We start from the raw sequence: 22066 nt of genomic DNA on the forward strand, positions 1-22066 counted from the left end.
AATCAGCATATTGATTTAATAGAATTTAGATGTTATAACAATAATTTACAGAGTTTTAAATTATACTAAAAAGGAAACAGAAGTTGAGATGAGGCTATCTTTTATTTGAATATTAGAACTGAAGTGGAAGAATACCTTTTAGAGAAGGTACAATAGAGCAGTGCTGGCAAATGCCTGCCTGCCTGTGCAATGCTGTCTCGAAAGCAGTGAATCCTGCAGTGAAGAAAGTAGGGCCCTTGATGTCAGGTTGAGGAGAGTATGGAACAATACCGTTCATCTTTAACCAACTTTGTGATAAAAGCGAATGAGGAGTTAATGGAGTTATCAAAAAAAAAAAAAAAAAAAGAAACATCTTCCATTTCAAATTCTCCTGGTGATCACACAGCACAAGGCTCTATTTGCCACAAGGTTAGAACCAAGTATTGAAATCATAGCAGTAGTAATCAGTTGCAAATGAGAATCTTAAGGGTGGAGTTCAGGTAACATATAGGGCAATTGGACAAGGGTAGGGCTAAATGGATTGGATTACAGAGTGATTTGAGGTGGGGCCGGCAATTAGAAGTGGATTTAAAATGTATCATGTGACCCATGTTGTGTTGGCTTTATGAGAATGATATTTTCATAAATTGACTTCATGTTTCTATAACCCAGAACAGGATTTTTGAGCAAGAACCTTAGAGATCATCTAGTGAGCATTTTATTTTCCAAAAGTGAACATTTGCCTACTTGTGATTTGTCCAAGGTCATAAACATACAATAGTGACAGGAGATTGAAAACTAGAATCTAGATCCCCAAGTTCTTTGCTTTCTCTATTACATAAATATGAAATCAGTTCTGAGAACTCAGTCTTCTAAATTCTCCATGAAGTAAGCTGGATACATAGGAAAATTATTATTTAGGAGATGAAAGAACTGAGCCTCAGAAAGGTGGAGTAAATTTACCAAATCCGATGGGTGGAATAGACCAAAGCCCAGGCCTCACAATTCCTGGGCCAGTAATCTTCTACTAAACCACATTGCTTCAGAGATTAAAAGAAAAAAAGTGTTAATTTAAATGCCATGTGTCTAGGCATAGAATTCACTCTTTCATGAGACAAGTGCTCGGGCCTGGTGCACTGGAAAGACCCAGAGGGATCGGGTGGAGAGGGAGGTGGGAGGGGGGACCGGGATGGGGAATACATGTAAATCCATGGCTAATTCATTTCAATGTATGACAAAAACCACTGCAATGATGTAAAGTAATTAGCCTCCAACTAATAAAAATAAATGAAAAAAAAAAAAAGAATTCACTCTTTCAATCTGCAGGTATTTTACTGTTGTTATATGCACTCCTCTAGGTGCCATAAAAAAGATCACAAGATGAAAAGATTTATTTTGCAAGAGTAGATTTCTATTTTGCAAGACTAAAATTTGAATGTTACCTAATTATCAGGGAAATGCACATGCCTTTTGGTAGTTGATAAGCTAGCAGGAAGTATGTCTTGGTATAATACAGTATTGAAAACATTTTTACTTTCACCAAAGGATGGGTTTCAAAGTGTTTACTGTATTACCCTCTACTGTATTTTTGTGTGTATATATATATATATAAAATCTGACAATACCAAGGTTATTGAGGCTGTAGAAAAACTGGAATTCAGTGCTCTGCTAGGCGGAATGTCAAATGGCCCAACCCCTTTGGAAAGCAGTTTGACAATACTTACTAAAATTTAAAATGTGATATACCCTACAATCCAGCAGTTCCATTTCTGGGTATATACTCTAGAGCAGTTTTTTCAAACTGTAATTCAGGATCCATTAGTGAATTGTGAAATCAATTTAAGGGTTATAATAAACTTTTTTTTTTTTTTTTACAAATGAAATAGAACAGAAATACCAGGGTAAGGATTATTTTGTGAATTTTTTACACCACCTATATTCTCCCTCTCCAGGACTGAATGATTAATTCTCTGAGCTGCTAGATATGTTGCAGCCTACAGCTTTTGGGTGAGTCCCTCTGTAGGACTCTCCTGGAAGAGAGCTACTTGCCCAAGGTCACACCCTCTTCCTGGGAGCAGCTGTATTCAGTAACTGAGCAGTGCAGGTGTTTAAAAGCCTGATCCCCTTGTCCTGATTCAAAATGACTCTGAATAATCACTGCAGCGAATGTGGGATCAACTGAGGCCTTTGTTATCACTTTGTTAGAGCACAAAACTACCTCTGCCCATATTCCTGCTTCGTTTACTTCCCAGCAGGTACTGATTCCAGGACACTCCCTCATAAATGGCCTGTACACTAATTTCTGTCTCAGATCTACTTACCAGGCAACTCAGCCTGTGGTGATATGTGCGTGTATGCATGTACAGGAACTTAATATAAAATTATTTCTTAATGTGTATTGGCCATAAAAACTTAAGAACTCCTGCACCTAGGGAAACTCATGCACATATGCACCAGGAGACACTATGAAGGTGTTTGTTAGGGTATTGTTCACAGTGATGACAAAAACTAAATGTCCACAGTCATACAATGGAATATTATACAATACTTAAAATTAGTGAAATCTCAGATATAGAAAACAAGCTTATGGAAATGGGGCATGGGAGGGATAAATTGGGAGATTGGGATTAATATATACACACTAATATATATGAAATAGATAACTGTTAAGGACCTACTGTATAGGGAGCGTAGGGAGCTCTATTCAATACTCTATATGGGAGAATAATTTTAAAAAGAGTGGATATATGTATAACTGACTCACTTTGCTATATGGCAGAAACTAACATAGCATTCTAAATCAACTATATTCCAATAAAACTAAAAAAAAATTGTCTAAGAAAGTTAGTGAAATCTACTGACATCTATCAACATAAACAAATTTCTACAATAAAGGGACACTTACAAACTTTAGGATAGTGGCTTCCTCTGAAGAAGGCGTGTGGGAAAGGAGATGAAATTGGGGCTTCAATTGTGACATTGTATTGTTTTTTAAAGAAGTATCTAAACAAATACCGTGAGATGATAACATTTTTTAAATTTGTAAGATACATATATTTTTGTCACTTTTCTGAATGTTTAAAATATTTTAAAATTGAATTTTGTTCAGTGAATTATTACTGCAGAAAATCTACATTTAAAAAAAGGATTTTACCTTTATCTTACTAGCAGGAAGTAATGAAAGAACAGCTAACAAGGTCGCTTCCTCTTACACAAGCAATTGGTCAAAATGTAATGGCTCATGGAGTCCAGATATTCCAACTATAACTGTTTGGCTGGTTTAATTATTTATGTTCCCTGCCTCCCCATTTCACTACTACTAAATTCCATGTAATAAGAAAAATACTAAAATCTTTTAGGAGTTCATCAATATGTCTGTTGTACTCTGTGAAGCCAAAAGTGAAAGTTGCCCAGTCATGTCTGACTCTTTGTAACCCATGGACTGTACAGTTCATGGAATTCTCCAGGCCAGAATACTGGAGTGAGTAGCTGTTCCCTTCCAACCCAGGGATCGAACCCAACCAGGGGGTCTTTCCAACCCAGGGACCGAACCAGGTCTCCCACATTGCAGGCAGATTCTTTACCACTGAGCCACCGGGGAAGCCCATGAAGCCAAAAGAGGGAATTGAAAAACAACAATAAGCAGGGTATTTAGTTGGCCATGGCCTTCCCTGGTGGCTCAGACGGTGAAGCGTCTGCCTACAATGCGGGAGACCTGGGTCTGTGTTCAATCCCTGGGTCGGGAAGATCCCCTGGAGAAGGAAATGGCAACCCACTCCAGTTTTCTTGCCTGGAAAATCCCATGGACAGAGGAGCCTGGTAGGCTACAGTCCATGGTGTCGCAAAGAGTCAGCCACGACTGAGCAACTTCACTTTAGTTGACCATATAAATAAGGTCACTCTGGTTTAATAGTAGCTTTACATTAGTGGTGATAGGCTTAAAGGAGAGAGGATGAGAAAGGACAGTAGAAATATTATTACCAGGGACTTCCCTGGTGGTCCATTGGCTCAGACTCCACACTCCCAAAGCAGGGGGCCTGGTTCAGTCCCTGGTCAGGGAACTAGATCCCACAAGTGGCAACTAAGAGTTTGAATGCCATAACTAAAAGATCTTGCATGCTGCAACAAAGATTGAAGATTCCCATGTGCCACGATTAAGACCTGCCACAGCAAAATAAATATAAATATTTTTTTGAAAAAAGAGAAATATTATTACCATTACATTCCTGAGTCTTCACAACATTGCCTTTTGTATCATATAGGACACCTAGAGTGCAAATGAAACTGGCCAAATTGTATTAGAGGAGGAATTCAGTAGAGGTTCGTGTTACTATCCAAAAGCATGTCTAACAGATCTAAGGAAGGCACTAAAAGAAGTAAGCAGAATAAAAGTGTGGACAGTAATGAAACTATGAATTAGGGTAAGAAATGGTTGTGGCTTTGGGAGAGTCTCTGCTGGATTGTTTGCTTGACCCTTCATTTTACTTACTTAGGTTTGGTTTTCTTTTTCTATAGAACATATGCAAAGTGCAACCCTTTGCCTATGTGGACTTAGTATGATTTACAAACTTTAACACAGAAGCTTTTTTAATACTTCAACTAATGCATATATTTAGGGAAAAGAAAAACTGTGGAATATTAGTAAGTCCTATGTATAAAAACAATCAAAATAAAGCAAATCTTCATAGCTTAATATGAGAACAGAGTGAATCTATTTATAAGGAACTACAGTAATGCAAAATAACTCTAAATGATGATACGCAGGGGTTTCCAAAGCAACAAGGAAGTTGAATCAAGCACATTTTGAGGTTAGAGTCTATTAGAAATAGTTGCAGATGGAAGTTTGGGGAAGAATTGTTAATGCTTTCCTCAGTCCTCAGAACTAAGAATTTCAAAAAATTTGAGTAACTGGACCATAAGCTGACTTGGATAAATAAGAATATCACTTAGATAGGACACATATATGCTGCTAACTAAGGCGGGTCAGAAAATATCTTCCAAAATAATTTGATCTTGTCACTATTACTGCTTGGAATTGTGAGAAAAAGATTTATGGCTTGAGTAAGTACACTGTCAATGAAATAAGATTTGTTCCAATGAGCCCTGTCTACTAGATGTAGAACTAGAATAGGAAAGACACTTGAGATGTGTGTTTTCTTTGTGAAAAAACTGTGCCTTTGGAACATGGTTATTAGCTCATAGTTCCAGGGAAACTTCACACTCAGGGCCTAAGAAACCTCACTCAATGTTTTTCTATTTGACCCAGTTAAATTTCTTGGAATAGGAAGTTATGATGCTAATTTTTTCAAGAATTGTGCAGATGCCTCTGAGAAACTTTTATCCTTTAAAACCTGTAACCACAGTATAATATATAAAAATTTTGAATCACTATGTTGACACCTGAAACTACTATAGTACTGTAAATCAACAATATCTCAATAAAATTTTTTTTTTAATTTAAAATATCTGTAAATTTAGAGGGAACAGGGAAAGGAATTTTTGTGATGGATGAAGACTAAAAGGCCTACACATGAGGCAGCTTTCGGGCAGACTGTTTATTTGTTTGGTCTTATTCACAGCTGAAAATCTATTAAGACATTAGCAAATCCTAGTCCAGGTTTTGGGACAGAGGGGTAAATACCTGACCTTTCATTTTCAATTAACCATTTCCCTTCCACTCCAAGTACAACCCCAACTACATCCTTTTTTATTTTTTAATGGAGGATAATTGCTTTACAATATTGTGTTGGCCTTTGCCAACTACATCTTAATCATTCTGTCCTTTTCAGTATTTTGTGATCAAGTCTATAATTATCTGAAGGACTTTCCATATCTTTCATGTTTCATTTTGTGAATATGTATTGTTCCAGTTTTTAATTACATGGCTTATACCAATCTATGTATTTGGGTAGAATAATTGTTAATTATCATCTTTATTTAAAACATCCAGATCTCTACATATATCCACACAGGTTGGCATTTACAAAAGGAATTCCACAGACATATTTATTTTCTTCCATCAACCAAAAATCGCCTCAACACAACACAGTTATTTTATATAATAAATTTTTGGTCTTCTATTTTTATCACTAACACCCATCTCAAACCCTGAAACCTCAAAAGGAATCACATAGGACTACATACTTTATTGATATTTAGTAAATAGTCAACTGTTCTTATTGTGTTGGTCTTTGCAGTTCTCATGTAAGGATGACAATCATTTATTTAGACCATTAGTTGTCTTTAATTCAGTTTTGTGCTGAACTTTAGAGTCTCTGAAAAGGCCACTTTAATGAAAACAAGGCTCCTTCTGGGTAGAAGCTCAGAGAACTTAAAATTTTTTGTTTTAATAATCAGTTACCTACTTTAAGACCCTCACATGAAAAGCTACATGAAGTACCGTTTCCTGTGATCTCTTCTTCTTTTCTTCCCCCTGTCCTCTTTGGTTTACAACAGACACAGTTATGTTACAACCACATAGCAAAGTTTTGCAACAGAATGGCCTTGAAATAGAATACTGCCCACTTGAAAACTTAAGCAATCATAATGGAATAAACGAAATGGTGACTGCTAGGCTTCACGTGTTTCTTTTTATAAGGAAGTTATCACCTTTTTGGAAGAGTGTATTCCTTTCTTTAAAAAATATTTCACTTTAAAAAATTATTTACTTATTTACTATTTTTGGCTGCACTGTGTCTTCATTGCTGTGCTCCGGCTTTGTCTGGTTGTGGCGAGTGGGGGCTTCTCTCTAGTGGCAGTGCGCGGGCTTCTCATTGCAGGGGCTTCTCTTGTGGAGCTCTAAGGTGCAAGGGCTTCAGCAGTTGTGGCCTGTGGGCTGGGTATTGCAGTTTGAAGACTCTGGAGTGAGGGCTCAGGGGTTGTGGCCAGGGGCTTAGCTGCTCTGCGGCACATAGGATCCTCCTGGGCTGGGGATTGAACCTGTGTCTCCTGCATTGGCAGGTGGATTCTTAACAACCGGACCACCGGGAAAGTCCAGAAATGTTATTGTTTCATTGACCCCATCCTTTATCTATATCAGAGAGTTTTCAGTTTTATAACATACAGTCATAGTACAAGAGCCAAGAAATAATCCTATTATCTACAAGTGCTGCTTTAGTCAGTAAAATACAGCTTCTGAAAATAAGTAATTGCTACTACTTGGTCCCTACTGTAGTGCTTCTCATTTCTCTTAAAAATGGGAAAACTACTGAGGACACGTAAACCCATTAAAAATTTACTGTGTCTGCATACTTGAGCCACATCAGCAAATGAATTAAACAGCTGCAATAATACTCGGAAACCAAAGCTTGTTTCTCAAAACTGTGTGAAATCTCTGTTTTTTGGGCTTTCTGTTTTGTTTGTTTTGGGGGTTTTTTGTCAAGAGACCTCATTACTCTGGCCACGGATGACTTGCTTGAGTTTCAAAGTTTTCCTTTTTCAATTTTGATTCCAGTATGAAGTTGAAATGATAAATAAGCAACATATGGGCCCCTCTGATAGACAGAAAATTCTCCTCAGGCTGCGCGTGCCTCCTGATAACAGTATAAGATGCTGTCATTAGAACTGCTGATCTGACTCTCTCAAAATATTTTGTAAACATAGGGTATCCACTCAAAGCCAGCCTAATGAGACTAATTCTTCCACATTTTTCTCCACTTCTACCAAATAAGATCATTTTTCATGTGGAAACTTGAAGAAACTTAAATTTTTTTTTTTAGTAGCTGTGGGTAAATTGCAAGGTACCCATAAATGTCACAAGCCAGGGGCAAAGAGTTCAGTAATACAGTTTTTCTAACCATGCAAAAGTGTGTTCAGCCAGTTAATGGTCTCATGATCTCTCTAACGGCTTTTCTTGTGTGACTAGGAGCACTCTTATAGTAATTAGGTGACATTAAAATTTCAGAAAAAGCATGGTTCCAGGTCCATATAAGGGAGGGACATTCAAGAGGCAGGGGACTTGTATATACATATGACTGGTTTGTGTTGAAGTATGTCAAAAAACAACACTATAAAGCAATTATCCTCCAATTAAAAATAAATAAAAAATTTTTAAAGGTGCTAGTTTCCTTCAGTTCTTTATTTTTCTATAGAAGTTTCTTGGGTCATTGACTCATTGGAATAACCTACTTGAGATGACCGTGGGGTCGTTGATTTATTCTAGAAATTAGCATTTTTATTTAATAGTCTAACAGAAAACTCATACACTATATAAGCTTTATCAGCATGCTTACATCCTCCCTCATGTCACACTTGAAACTGTGAGATGTTGCCTGAAATTGTCTTCTCTTAATCTGTTTTGTAGGTAATTAATGAAAAGTCATTGTTCGCCTGTGTAGCAGAACAAAAAGGATGGCTTAATTTTGACCTGAAAAATGAAGAATTTCTTTAATTTGTGCCAGTGTCTACACGGCACAACAAAAGGTGGAGATTTGATATGCCCTCAGTTCCAGTTATTTTGAGAAATGGGGAAAACTATAACAGTGTGCTCTAAATTACTAGGTTTAGGTTTGACTCTTTACATCAAAATACACATCATTGCTTAAAGAATGTGGCAGCATGTTCCATGTTGCTGATGATTCCCATTAGAACAGGAAAGCAAGGAAAGCAGCTATTATAGCCTTTAGTAAGAGTAAGAAAGGAGATTTCGATTACTTGCATTACAAAGCAAATGTAGTTATTTAATTTGCAGGAAAGAATAAACCATCACATGCTATGATTTCCGTATTGCTTCTTATAGATTGAGTGAAAACTTTATTTGTAATTTTATCTTCATTTCAAAGTATATTGATATAAAGGAGCTGGAATTCAATTCTTGTAGAAGTTAAATATGACTCTTTAGCTAAAAGTTTCTTGACTTGGCCACAGATTTATGGTTCAGATTACTCTTGGTTTGCTGGCTTGGTTTAGAAAACTGAACACCCTGTACAATTCTGAATTAGAAGTCTCAGAAGAAAAGAATTCTTAATTACAGAAAAAAAAATTCCACGTTCTTAATTACACTGTATTTTATAAGATTACTCATTCTAAAATTAGCCCTCTGATGATGGCAAAACAGCTGGATGCAAAGTGAAAAAATTCAAGGACCCCTACCGTTTTAGACAGTTTCAACCACCTCTTTAGATTCTTAATCTTACATGTTTTACAGTGGTATAAAATACTCAAAACTATGATACATTAAAGTATATTTAAGTCTGGTGTTTATTGGTGTTTATTTCCTGCTATAGGTTAACAAACTAAAAATAGAAATACTATTCACTTTTAAATGAGGTTTTGTACATAATCTTATAAGTGTTTTCAGAATGAGAACTGAACTTGCTTTTTCTTGACCAAAGTTTGCACTTGGCCAACAGAGGCTGTTGGAGACCCTGTTAAATTTTTGCTCAATCTGACTATCTTTGTCTTAAAAACAAAAACAAGAGTTATTTAACATACAATAAAAATAAGTTTTGGCAAAATGCATAATGTTAAAACTACCGCTACGATAAAGATACGGAATACAACCCCCACCCAAATTCCCTTGTGCTTCCCCTTTGTGATCAGACCCTCACCCTACCCTTAACCAAGATAATCACAAATCTGTTTTCTGTTCCTATAGTTTTGCCTTTTCAGAAATGTCATATAAATTGAATAATATGTACTTTTTGAGTCTGACTCCTTTCACTAAGCAAAATACTTTTGAGATTCATCCATGTTCTTGTGTGTGTGAAGAGTTTATTCCCCTGCAAAAAAAAAGGGGGGGATTTTTTTTTATTGTTGAACAGTGTTCTTTGTATGGATGTAAAAATTTATCCATTCCCAAGTCAATGGACATCTGGACTGTTTCTAATTTTTGGTTATTACAAGTGAAGCTATTGTAAACATCTGTGTTTAGGTTTTTGAATGAACATAAGCTTTAATTTCACTCTGGTAAATACCAGGGAGTGAGATTGCTGCATTTGTGGTGATTCTATGTTTAACTTTATAAAAAAAACCCCAAAAAACTGCCAAATTGTTTTCTAGAGTGGCTCTACTATTGTGCATTGGCCTCCAGCAAAGTATGAGAAAGCATGGAAGAATTCAGTTGCTCCCTGTTCTCACCAGCTCTTGGTATTGTCAGATTGTTTCAGTTTAATTATTCTAACAGGTGTTTTGTAGTGTCTTTATTATGGTTTTAATTTACATTTCCCCAATGATGAAAGATGTTGAGCAGCTTTTCATTGCTTATTTGCCATCCATGCCTCTTCTTTGGTGAAGTAAATATTTTGGGGCTTGGTTTTTTCCTTATTATTTTTTTTGAATGTGGAATTCTTTATATATTCATCAGATACGTGATTTGCAAATATTTTCTTCCTATATAGCCATCTTTTCGTTCTCTCAATTGTGTCTTATCTTTATCTTAACAAAATATTTCATTTTGCTGAAATCCAAATTAATCAGTTTTTCTTCTACTAATCATGTTTTTGATGTTGTATCTAATTACTCTTTGCCTAACCCAAGGTCACAAATATTTTTTCCTATTATTTTCTTCTAAAAGTTTTATTTAGGGCTGTGATCCATTTTGAGTTCATTTTTTTGTATCAATCTTTATCTTTTAATTGAAGCATTTAATTCTTTCATGTTTAATGTAATTACTAACATACATGAATTCGTACCTACCATTTTTGTTTTGTCCTTTCCACTTGTTCCTCTGGTTCTATTTTTATTTGGCTTTTCACTTTATTTTCACTTATTTCAATTTTTCCCCCTCTACTAGTTTGGATTTTGTATTCAGTTTTATTATTTTCATGGCTAGTCAACAGTGCTATTTAAAGTGTAGTCTTGGGACTTCCCTGGAGATCCATTGGTTAAGACTTTGCCTTCCAACGTAGGGGATGTGAGTTCAGTCCCTAGTCAGAGACCTAAGATCCCACATCCCTCAAGAGCCAGAAATCCAAAGCATAAAACAAAAGCAATATTGTAACAAATTCAATAAAGACTTTAAAAATGGTCCACATTAAAAATAAATCTGAAAAAAGTAAAATAAACTGTGGTCTTGAACATCAATATCAAGCTGGGGGCTTGTTAGAAATGTAAATTCTTGGGCTCACCTCACAACTAAATCAAGCATTGTGTTGTTGTTTTTTTTTTTAGTTAATTAATTTATTTTACTTTACAACATTGTATTGGTTTTGCCATACTCTGACTTGAATCCACCATGGGTGTACACGTGTTCCCCATCCTGAACCCCTCTCCCACCTCCCTCCCCATCCCATCCCTCTGGGTCATCCCAGTGCACCAGCCCCGAGCTTCCTGTATCATGCATCGAACCTGGACTGGTGTTTTGTTTCACATATGATAATTTACATGTTTCAATGCCATTCTCCCATATCATCCCACCCTTGTCCTCTCCCACAGAGTCCAAAAGACTGTTCAATATATCTGTGTCTCTTTTGCTGTCTCGAATACTGGGTTATCTTTACCATCTTTCTAAATTCCATATATATGCGTTAGTATACTGTATTGGTGTTTTTTCTTTCTTGCTTACTTCACTCTGTATAATAGGCTCCAGTTTCATCCACCTCATTAGAACTAATTCAAATATATTCTTTTTAATGGCTGAGTAATATTCCATGGTGTATATGTACCACAGCTTTTTTATCCATTTGTCTGCTGATGGATAGCTAGGTTGCTTCCATGTCCTGGCTATTGTAAACAGTGCCGCCATGAACATTGGGGTACACTTGTCTCTTTCAATTCTGGTTTCCTCAGTGTGTATGGCCAGCAGCGGGATTGCTGGGTCATATGGCAGTTCTATTTCCAGTTTCTTAAGGAATCTCCACACTGTTCTCCATAGTGGCTGTACTAGTTTGCATTCCCACCAACAGTGTTAAGAGGGTTCCCTTTTCTCCACACCCTCTCCCGCATTTATTGCATGCAGACTTTTGGATAGCAGCCCATTCTGACTGGCGTGTAATGGTACCTCATTGTGGTTTTGATTTGCATTTCTCTGATAATGAGTGATGTTGAGCATCTTCTCAAGTGTTTGTTAGCCATCTGTATGTCTTCTTTGGAGAAATGTCTGTTTAGTTCTTTGGCCCACTTTTTGATTGGGTCTTTTATTTTTCCAGAATTGAGCTGCAGGAGTTGCTTGTATATTTTTGAGATTAATTCTTTGTCCGTTGCTTCATTAAGCATTGTGTTTTAAAAAGCCCTTCAGATTATCCTGATGTGTATTACAATTTCAGATGCACTGAAATTAAAGCATACATATTTATCAAAGTTCTCCCCTTCTCCCAGGCAGCAAGCACTCTACATACCTTAAATCTATATACTTGCCTCCAAGTTTTATGTTACTGTTGTATTTTTTTTTTTAAATATGGAACACTTCACGAATTTGCGTGTCATCCTTGCGCAGGGGCCATGCTAATCTTCTCTGTATCGTTCCAATTTTAGTATATGTGCTGCCGAAGCAAGCACTTACTGTTGTATTTTAAATCTTTTTTTAACCCCAGAAAACTTTATTCTTGTTCTATATAATCAAGATCTGTTTAGCTTTACCCATCTTTACCACTTTCTTTGCTCTTCATTCATTAGTTTTTAAACCTTTCATCTGAGATCACTTTCTCTCTTAAGTACATTCTTTAGAATTTCCTTTTATGAACATCATGGAAGCAAACTCACTTAGCTTATCTAAAAGCGTCTTTTTTTTTTTTTTTGTCTTCTTTTTGGAAACTTTTTTTTTCCCTGAGGATAAAATTCTATGTTGGCAGTTATTTTTTTCTCCTGAAGGGACTTAAAAGCCTGTTTCTAAGATGGTCTCTTTGTCTTGGTATTCTGCTGTTTCACTATGTTGTGTTAAAATGAAATTATTTTTTGTTTTGTTTTTAATTCTGCTTGGAATTTAGTTGGTATCTTAAATCTGTGTTTTGAAACAGAATGGTCCTTGAAAATTCTTAGCTATTGTCTTTTCCTCAGCACCATTTTCTCTTTTCTTTCTTTCTAGAACTCTGATTAAATTGCTGTATGTCAGAATGTTTTATTTATCCTCCATATCTATTAACTACTCTTTCAAGTTCCCTTTCTTCTGTTTCTCTTTAAATTATGCTGGATATTTACTATAGTCAAATTCTTTGGTTTATTAATTTTCTCTTCATTAGTATCTGATTTGCTCTTAGACCAGTTCATTGTGTCATTGATTTCAGTTATTGTTTTTATATTCTAGAAATTCTATTTTTATAATATCTACTGTAGAATTTAAAATATTCTATAGTTTCTTAATTTGAATAGGTGTTTTCCATTTTTTTATTTCTTCAAAAAAATAAAGCATAGTTATTTTACCTTCAGTGTTCTATAATTCAAATACCTGAATTCTTTGTGGGAGTTTTCTCTTGTTTCTCTTGGATATTGTTTCTATTGGTCCTCACTCAATAGTAACTTAAGTCTTGAGAGGCTTAGTGTTTGTTACTGGGAGATGCTCATTTTCCTTAGAAAATCATTTGTGTATTATTGAAGTACATTCCTCCAGAGAAGATTTGCATTTATTTCTTTCATATACCAGGGCCTACTCAACTCATAGTGATAGAACTTTCCTTGGACCTATTTTAGCTGTATCATAAGTTAAAAATTTTCAGGAACAGATTTTTTTTTAGTCCTTGGTTCTGCTCAGCACCACAGGAATTTTCCTTGTAGTCATCTGAGGATAATTGAGTGTGTTGGGTGTGTAGGTTTTTTCATCCCTACCCAAAAGGTCCAAGTTTTGTTGGAAGAGAGGTCTCCTACAGGATTCTCTAATGCCTAGGCTTTACCTTCTGTCCCACTACCTCCCCTCCCCCAACCCCGCTCTGCACCCCCACTGAAGTCAAAGCTGAAGTTCACCAGCTTGAGCAAATGCCTTAGGTCAAAAGTGATCTCAGGACATAGGATTGAGCAACTCCAGGGACATCATTTTTGTGAACAGGGTGTAAATGGCGCCCGCTAGTGTTCTCTGCCTAGACAGTGTTGTTCATGTGCTTGTTTGGGCTCTACTTCACTTCTCTTTGAGCTTGTAATTCCTAGCTTTCTAGTCCATGTTTTGGTGCTTTTAAGAGGTTTAGGATTTTTTTTTTTAATTCAGCTTTTTAAGTTGTTTTCAGGGAATTTGCTATGTTCCAATGGTTTAGGATTCGACTCTTTTACTGCCGGGGCTGGTTCGGTCCCTGCCTGGAGAACTAAGATCCTGTAAGCTGCATGGTACAGTCAGAAAAAAAAAAGTTGTTTCCACTAGGAAGGACAGTCTGAATGTCTAGCCTGCCATATGCCTGGAAATGTAACTCTCAAAATGCAGCTTTATAAACTCTACAACTTATAGAACTATCTAACAGCCTAATTTATTCAAATAATAATTACCCCCCTTTTATTTTCTGGCCCCAAAGTTTAAATTAGGAACAATTCATTGGAATTGTGAAGACTCTGTAGTCCCTGGTATTTAACCATTCCCTCATGAATTTTACTAACACATGTATTGGATTTACATTGAAATACCAAAGTAGCTCAAAGCTTTAATAGTAACCACAATTTTTAAAATGTTTCTTAGAAAATGAGTACATTAAACCAGAATCATGTGTGTCAGTTGCATAAAAAGTGTTGCGTCTCCATAGTTACATTAAAAATAACAAGTACAAAGGGGAAATGTCTTTTGGTGGTTGATAAGCTGAAAGGAAGTGAGTTTTGTTGTACTAGATGATATGGAATGTTTCTAAGCTTTTGCTCAAGAATGGAAGGTTTCAGATCCTCTTGTATTACCCCTTGTTCAAACATAAGCAAAAGTAGTAATGGAAAAAACATGTGTAAGACTCAGTGTATTGAAGTAATGTAGAAAAATGATGCAGAGATCCTTTTTTGTGGTTTATTTAATTCTCTCTGTTATTTATAGTATTTGCTCTGAAGCATAACTCAATAAAATTCTAGCAATTAGAGGGAAAGGAAATCTGTCTTGGCCCAATATTATATTAGCCTGACTCTCCATTTGGAAAAAAAAAAACTGTTTTATAACACACCAGATCAACCTTGGAGACCACAGAGTCCATTTGTGTTTAGTATGTAGTAGATATTCAATAAGTGTTTGTTGAATCAATTAATTAATGGACAGTATATAATGGGCAGTTGTAAGGAAAGCATGTAGTGGCTAAAATGTTTATTTGATCAAATTATGGGAAGAATACTACAGAAGGAAGATTCCTGGGATTCAGTCCCTATTCGAGGGCCTTGTAGTGCTATATAGACTTGGGTGTTCAGTTTCTTCATCATTTGCCCTACTTTTGGGTCAAACAGCATTCTAGCTCCCTGTACATACTGCATGATTTCCCGGTGCAATGTCCTTGTCCTTACAGTCTTCTATCTAAACTGTCCTCCTCCATCGCTGCATGACTAACCCTACCTAGCTTTGTCATCTTAGTTCTTAATACAAATACTCCCCTATTAGGCTTTCCTGGCGGCTCAGCGGTAAAGAATCTGCCTGCCAATGCAGGAGTCACAGATTCAGTCTGTGAGTCAGGAGGAGCCCCTGGAGAAGGAAATGACAACCCACTCCAGTATTCTTGCCTGGGAAATCCCATGGACAGAGAAGCCTGGTGGGCTACAGTCCAGGGGATCACAAATAGTTGGATACAATTTAGCATCTAAACAACAACACAAAGCTTTCCTGATATCACCCCGCCTAGAAGTTACCTTTCCCTCTGATCTCACACATTTTTTCTCTTTGAGCTTAGTGTTTGACACTTGATGGCTTGTCTTGTGATCTTTTATGTAGCTATCTCTAGTACCCTGCTTCTGATGGTCTGTAAGTTCACGAGGGTAGGGCTCTTCCTGCTCTTTTTCTGTACTCTCTTCATACCTAGAAAAGTACGTTGAAGATTATGTGTACTCAGTTACTAGCTGCTAAGTCTGAAAATAGGGAGTGATCATGCTTTTCTTGCTAATGAGGGAGGTCTGTGTCAGATGAAGCTTGATGCCATTTCCCACATCTAGACCAGTGCTTGCGGAGCCCTGATGGGGAATGCTGGATCTAACTCAAGAAAGTTGTACAAGTTATATATCCATTTATGCAAGAAGAAAAGAGAATACTTGGATAGATCAGAGCCCATTTAAGAGAAGAGGGAAATTGGTGATACAAGAGTAGAAAGTGACACAAGCAGTAGAGATTATTCTAGTCTAGTCATTTTAAAAGTTCTTTTCTCAGCTGCATGATGTAAGTATACACACACACAAACACACATGCACACACCTGTGTGTAGCTGGTGTATTATGTGCCTAATTTTGAGAGATTCCCTGAGAAACTGAGCCAGAAAGTGAATTGCGTTTTTAGAATATAGTTAACAATTCCATAGACATACACACTCACCTAGAGCCAGACATCCTGGAATGTGAAGTCAAGTGGGCCTTAGGAAGCATCATTACAAACAAAGCTAGTGGAGGTGATGGGATTCCAGTTGAGCTATTTCAAATCCTAAAAACGATGCTGTGAGAACCATGAACTTCCAGATATTCAAGCTGGGTTTAGAAAAGGCAGAGGAACCAGAGATCAAATTGCCAACATCCTCTGGATCATCGAAAAAGCAAGAGAGTTCAAGAAAAACATCTATTTCTACTTTATTGACTGTGCCAAAGCCTTTGACTGTATGGATCACAAGAAACCGTGGAAAATTCTGAAAGAGGTGGGAATACCAGACCAGCTGACCTGCCTCTTGAGAAACCTGTATGCAGGTCAGGAGGCAACAGTTAGAACTGGACATGGAACAACAGACTGGTTCCAAATAGGAAAAGGAACACATCAAGGCTGTATATTGTCACCCTGCTTATTTAACTTATATGCAGAGTACATCATGAGAAATGCCGGGCTGAAGGAAACACAAGCTGGAATCAAGATGGCCGGGAGAAATATCAATAACCTCAGATATGCAGATGACATCACCATTATGGCAGAAAGTGAAGAGGAACTAAAGAGCCTCTTGATGAAAAGTGAAAGAGGAGAGTGAACAAGTTGGCTTAAAGCTCAACATTCAGAAAACTAAGGTCATAGCATCCAGTTGCATCACTTCATGGCAAATAGATGGGGAAACAGTGGAAACAGTGTCAGACTTTATTTTTTTGGGCTCCAAAATCACTGCAGATGGTGATTGCAGTCATGAAATTAAAAGATGCTTACTCCTTGGAAGGAAAGTTATGACCAACCTAGATAGCATATTAAAAAGCAGAAACATTACTTTGTCAACAAAGGTCCGTCTAGTCAAGGCTATGGTTTTTCCAGTGGCCATGTATGGATGTGAGAGTTGGACTATAAAGAAAGCTGAGCACAGAAGAATTGATGCTTTTGAACTGTGGTGTTGGAGAAGACTCTTGAGAGTCCCTTGGACTGCAAGGAGATCCAACCAGTCCATCCTAAAGGAGATCAGCCCTGGGTGTTCATTGGAAGGACTGATGTTGAAGCTGAAACTCCAACACTTTGGCCACCTGATGCGAAGAGCTGACTCATTTGAAAAGACCCTGATGCTGGGAGGGATTGAGGGCAGGAGGGGAAGGGGACGACAGAGGATGAGATGGTTGGATGGCATCACTGACTCAGTGGACATGGGTTTGGGTGGACTCTGGGAGTTGGTGATGGACAGGGAGACCTGGCGTGCTGCGGTTCATGGGGTTGCAAAGAGTCGGACACGACTGAGTGACTGAAGTGAACTGAATGTTGAATGAGAGAAAGCAGACACACAAACAGTCCATACTGTATGATTCCATGAAGTTCAAATCCAGAATTTTTCAAAGATCAAAACTAACTTCTGATGACTGAAGTTAAAATAGTGGTTGCCCTTCGGGTGGTGACTAGTACCAGGCACAAGGAGTGCCCAGAGGTGCTGGTAATTCTCTATACTGTGTATGCACATATAAGAATGTTTGTAGTTTATATGTAAGATTTGAACACTTTATTATATGTTAATTATACATCAGTTTTTTTTTTAAATGTTATTAACAAATTTGTTTGCCTCATGAGTCACTGATGAGCAGGTTAAGGATAAGTCCAAGCTTTATGCAGTGTTTTTCCTGAAAAAAATGAAGCACACTTAAAATTCTAGTTTTCTTGGTAAACCTGTGACCAGATGGCCCTCATAAATAATGCATCAAAATATGGTTAGAAATAGAAAAATTTGTAGTGTGTGATAAAATAAAAACATCCAATGAATGTTTGGTTCACCGATCTGATGGTTTACTTATTTTGACTTTGGTTGTGATTTTTGTGGAAGAGCCGGGATCACCAATAAATTGTCACGCACTAAGAATGGAATAAGTTCTGCACGAGGAGACTCCCTAGCTATGAGACCTTGAATAAGTTACAGGCTTTCTGGGCATTGGATGCTGCCTCTGTTAAATGGAAAAATATTTTATTTGTTCAAAGATAGAAGACAGGATCAAGTGCTCTCTTAAGGCTCCTTCCAGCTCTTATGGAAGTTGGAACTATAAAGAACAACTGGGGTTAAAGCTTTTACACTATTGGAAGTAGGATGGGAAAATAAGTCACTTTTAAAATCTGTAATGATAGGCAGCAAAAATGTAAGTGGAATTGGAATCATGCCACGTAGTAAGAGATCCAGGCAGAAAACATCTTTTCAGACACAGTCAGCTACCTGAAACCAGTGGCTCTTCCCTTGGGGATTTCCCTAGCCTTCAGCAAGGGTTTTGCCATATAATGTTATATATATATATATATATATATATATATATATATATAAAGAAAGAAAGAAAAAAGATAAGGGAACATTTTTATATTTCAAAGAAAGCATTATATGGTAAATTTCTTCCTTCGTGGATTCATATTTTCAAAGTATAAATTCATTGCAAAAAATGGTATTTCATAAAATGTATGAGCAGAGAAAAAACCCTAGCTTACATCTGGCTTAAATAAAATCTCACGACTGGAGGGAACTGCACAGCATCATCTCTTTTTTCAGTATTGGTAAGTAAGCAGCGTGTGCGCTTGTTGTGGCGCATAGACTCTAGGTTCACGGGGTCAGTAGTTGTGGCTCGGGAGCCCTAGAGCTCAGGCTCAGTAGCTGTGGCTCACGGGCTTTAGTTGCCCTGTGGCATGTGGAATCTTCCCGGACCAGGGATGGAACCCATGTCCACTGCATTGGCAGGCGGATCCTTATCACTGAGCCACCAGGGAAATCCCATCATGTCTAGTTTCTGAAATGGGCAGCTGAGGCCAAGTGAGATTAAATAACTCGCTTAAGATCATACAGCTAGGGGAGCCCAGAGTGGAGACAAAAACCCAGTTCTCATGGAATAGGCTCCACCCTATTCTATCTTCTGCTGCGCCAGACTGCCCCCTATGGTTCATTCTGGATGCCTCGAGCTCCACGGAAGAGACAGGAGGGACTTCAGCTGTACTTTGTTTTTAAAAAATTAAGCAAGTGAGAAGCTAATGGAACTGAGAGGCAGATGACCTGAGCCCTTCCACTGATAACTGTGCCCTTGGAAAATCATTTAACATCTCTGAGCTTCAGTTTCCTCATCTGAAACAGCATCTCACACTGTCAGTGAGACAGAAATCAACTGAAGTAGCCTATGAGAATGTGAAAGTACTTTGTAAACCAAAGTGTGGTTGTTAAGAGAAGAAATTCTTATCCACTTGGTAAATTAAGGAGTTAGTAATCATAGGGAATTCCCTTGTGGCCCCGTGGTTAGGACCCGGTACTTCCACTGCAGGGGTTCAATCCCTGGGAATGAAGATCTCACAGGCCACAACTATACGGCCAAAAAAAAAAAAAGAGAGAGAGAGAGAGAAATTAGTAATTGCTAAACAGTAATACCTGATAAAAACTCTGGGTGAGTATATGTTAACAGAGGGTGGCTATTAGCACGTATAAAAATCAATGATCCTATAACAGAAATATCCTGTTTATTTATCATAACAGTCTAACATAATCACTTTTAATAATAAGTCTCCAAGGAATCTTCCATAATGTGTAGATGCTGGCTGTAAAAAGAACATTATGTGAAGATACATGTCTCTATCTTCCCTCACACTTTGCATTATCAATCCTTTTAAATTTGTGAACCCCAAATGGTAAAAATTGTATCCTATTTTATTTGAATTTGCATTGCTCTGATTATTAGTGAGGCTTGGCATCTTTTCATCTTCTTATTGAAAGTGTAAATCAATAAACCTTTATGGAAGCCTGCTCAATAGTACCAAGTAAAAATTTAAGTGCACATACTTTTCAAACCAGAAAAGGTCCATTTTTCATCAGCTCCTTTAGAGAATAATGCTTGCAAATAGATAGGTAGAGGCATGTGTAAGGGTTTTCACTATAGAATTGTCTGAAATAGCAGACAACTAAAAACAACCCAAAGAACCATCAACCAGGAGTGATCAGAAAAACTAGAATATGTAAACAATGGACATTATGTAACCACTACAAAAAAAAAAGAAGTGGAGCTTCAACATGAGAAAAAAAAAAATGAGTTTCAGGTTTCCCTGGTGGCTCAGTGGTGAAGAATCCACCTGCCAATGCAGGAGACATGGGTTTCATCCCTGATCCAGGAATATCCCACATGCTGCAGAGTAACTAAGTCCATGCACCACAAGTATTGAGTCTGAATTGAGTCTCTAGAACCCATAACTACTGAAGCACATATGCTCTAGAGCCCACACTCCACAACAGCAAAGCCACTGCAAGGAGTCCGTGCACCAAAACGAGAGAGTAGCCCCCACTTGCCGGAATTAGAGAAAAACCTGCACAGCAACGAAGACCCAGCACAACCACAAAATAAATAAAATTTTTTTAAAACCTCCCTGGTTTTTTTAAGTGAGTTGCAGAATAATATGTACAATACAGCATCGGTTTTTTAGAAAATAAAAATAAAACTATATATTCTACATGCATACGCTGTGCTTAGTCGCTCAGTCGTGTCTGACTCTTTGCGACCTCGTGGACTGTAGCCCGCCAGGATCCGCTGTCCATGTGGATTCTCCCGGCAAGGATACTGGAGTGGATTGCCATGCCCTCCTCCAGGGGATCTTCCCAATCCACGGATAAAACCCAGGCATCTCACATTGCAGGCAGATTCTTTTATCATCTGAGCCACCAAGGAAATCCGAGGATCCTGGAGATGAATACATGAAAATACTAAGCAGATGTCTTGAGAGTTACATGACAAACTGAACACAGGTTTTTCAGGGAAGGAGACACTGTGAGCAGGTGAACAAGGGATACTTGTTTCTTTATATTGCTTGGATCTTTAAAACAAGAACATATTTGTTTATTATTTGTATATTGTATATTGTTATTATTAATAAACATATAGTTAAAAATGATACTGAAGAGTCAAATATAAAATTTAAACGAGAGAACATAATTATTTCAATGTGAGGAACAACTTTTAAGTTATAGGAACTTCTTAAATTTTCCAGACCCAGAGTTGCAAGATAAGAATGAGTTCAACTAAAGCTGAATTAATATGGTGCCTGTCATTCAAGTGAAGAGTGAAAAATGTAGTCAAAAATTAAAATCAAAATATCTGGATATTTGATATCATGTAGAAATTGATGATTTTTCTTTCATTTTTGTCTAGATATCAAGTAGACATAGATTGAGGTTCACCCTTCATGTCACTGGCTTTAACTTGCCTAAACAATTGTTGTGTCCCTTATTAATATTTTAAATTGAGTAGAGTACATTTCAGTGAGACTGACTCTTTTTTTGGCATTGACTCTTTCCCCTGAACACAAAAGTATTCTATGCTTATTGTGAAAAGGAAAAATATTGGAAGTTGTGAAAAAAAATTGTAATGTCCCATCATCAAAAAGAGATTTTAATGTTGTTAGGAGTTCCAGGCAGGGAGGAGAATAAGGGAGTAATACATTTTTGTACACATCTTCAAGTATAATTTTAAATTTTATTGTAGCAGTTAATTTATTAAAATCAAATTTAAAATTTAACTTTATATTTTAAAAGTAGCATTTACTTTTTTATATTAAAATTTAAATATTTAAAATTAAAAAACCCCACATTGTTAGGTGTTTTTCCCTTTGCATTTAGGTGTTAATGGAATTGAGCTAATACTATGCATATAGTGGTGTGCCTTCCTTCTTAATTAACGT

General features: G+C 37.1%; 1 long non-coding RNA gene and 1 other non-coding gene across 3 annotated transcripts in view; one reads left to right on the forward strand and one right to left on the reverse strand.

Annotated features, from left to right (window-relative positions):
* The window catches only part of LOC110126909 (uncharacterized), a 63118-nt gene that overhangs the window by 8213 nt on the left and 32839 nt on the right, over positions 1 to 22066 (forward strand). The window lies entirely within an intron of this gene.
* LOC139035837 (U6 spliceosomal RNA) lies at positions 12308 to 12414 on the reverse strand. The gene has a single exon (XR_011488541.1). It is a non-coding gene; the product is annotated as a U6 spliceosomal RNA (small nuclear RNA).

Source organism: Odocoileus virginianus, chromosome 6 (genome assembly GCF_023699985.2).
Source record: "Odocoileus virginianus isolate 20LAN1187 ecotype Illinois chromosome 6, Ovbor_1.2, whole genome shotgun sequence".
NCBI lineage: Eukaryota > Metazoa > Chordata > Mammalia > Artiodactyla > Cervidae > Odocoileus > Odocoileus virginianus.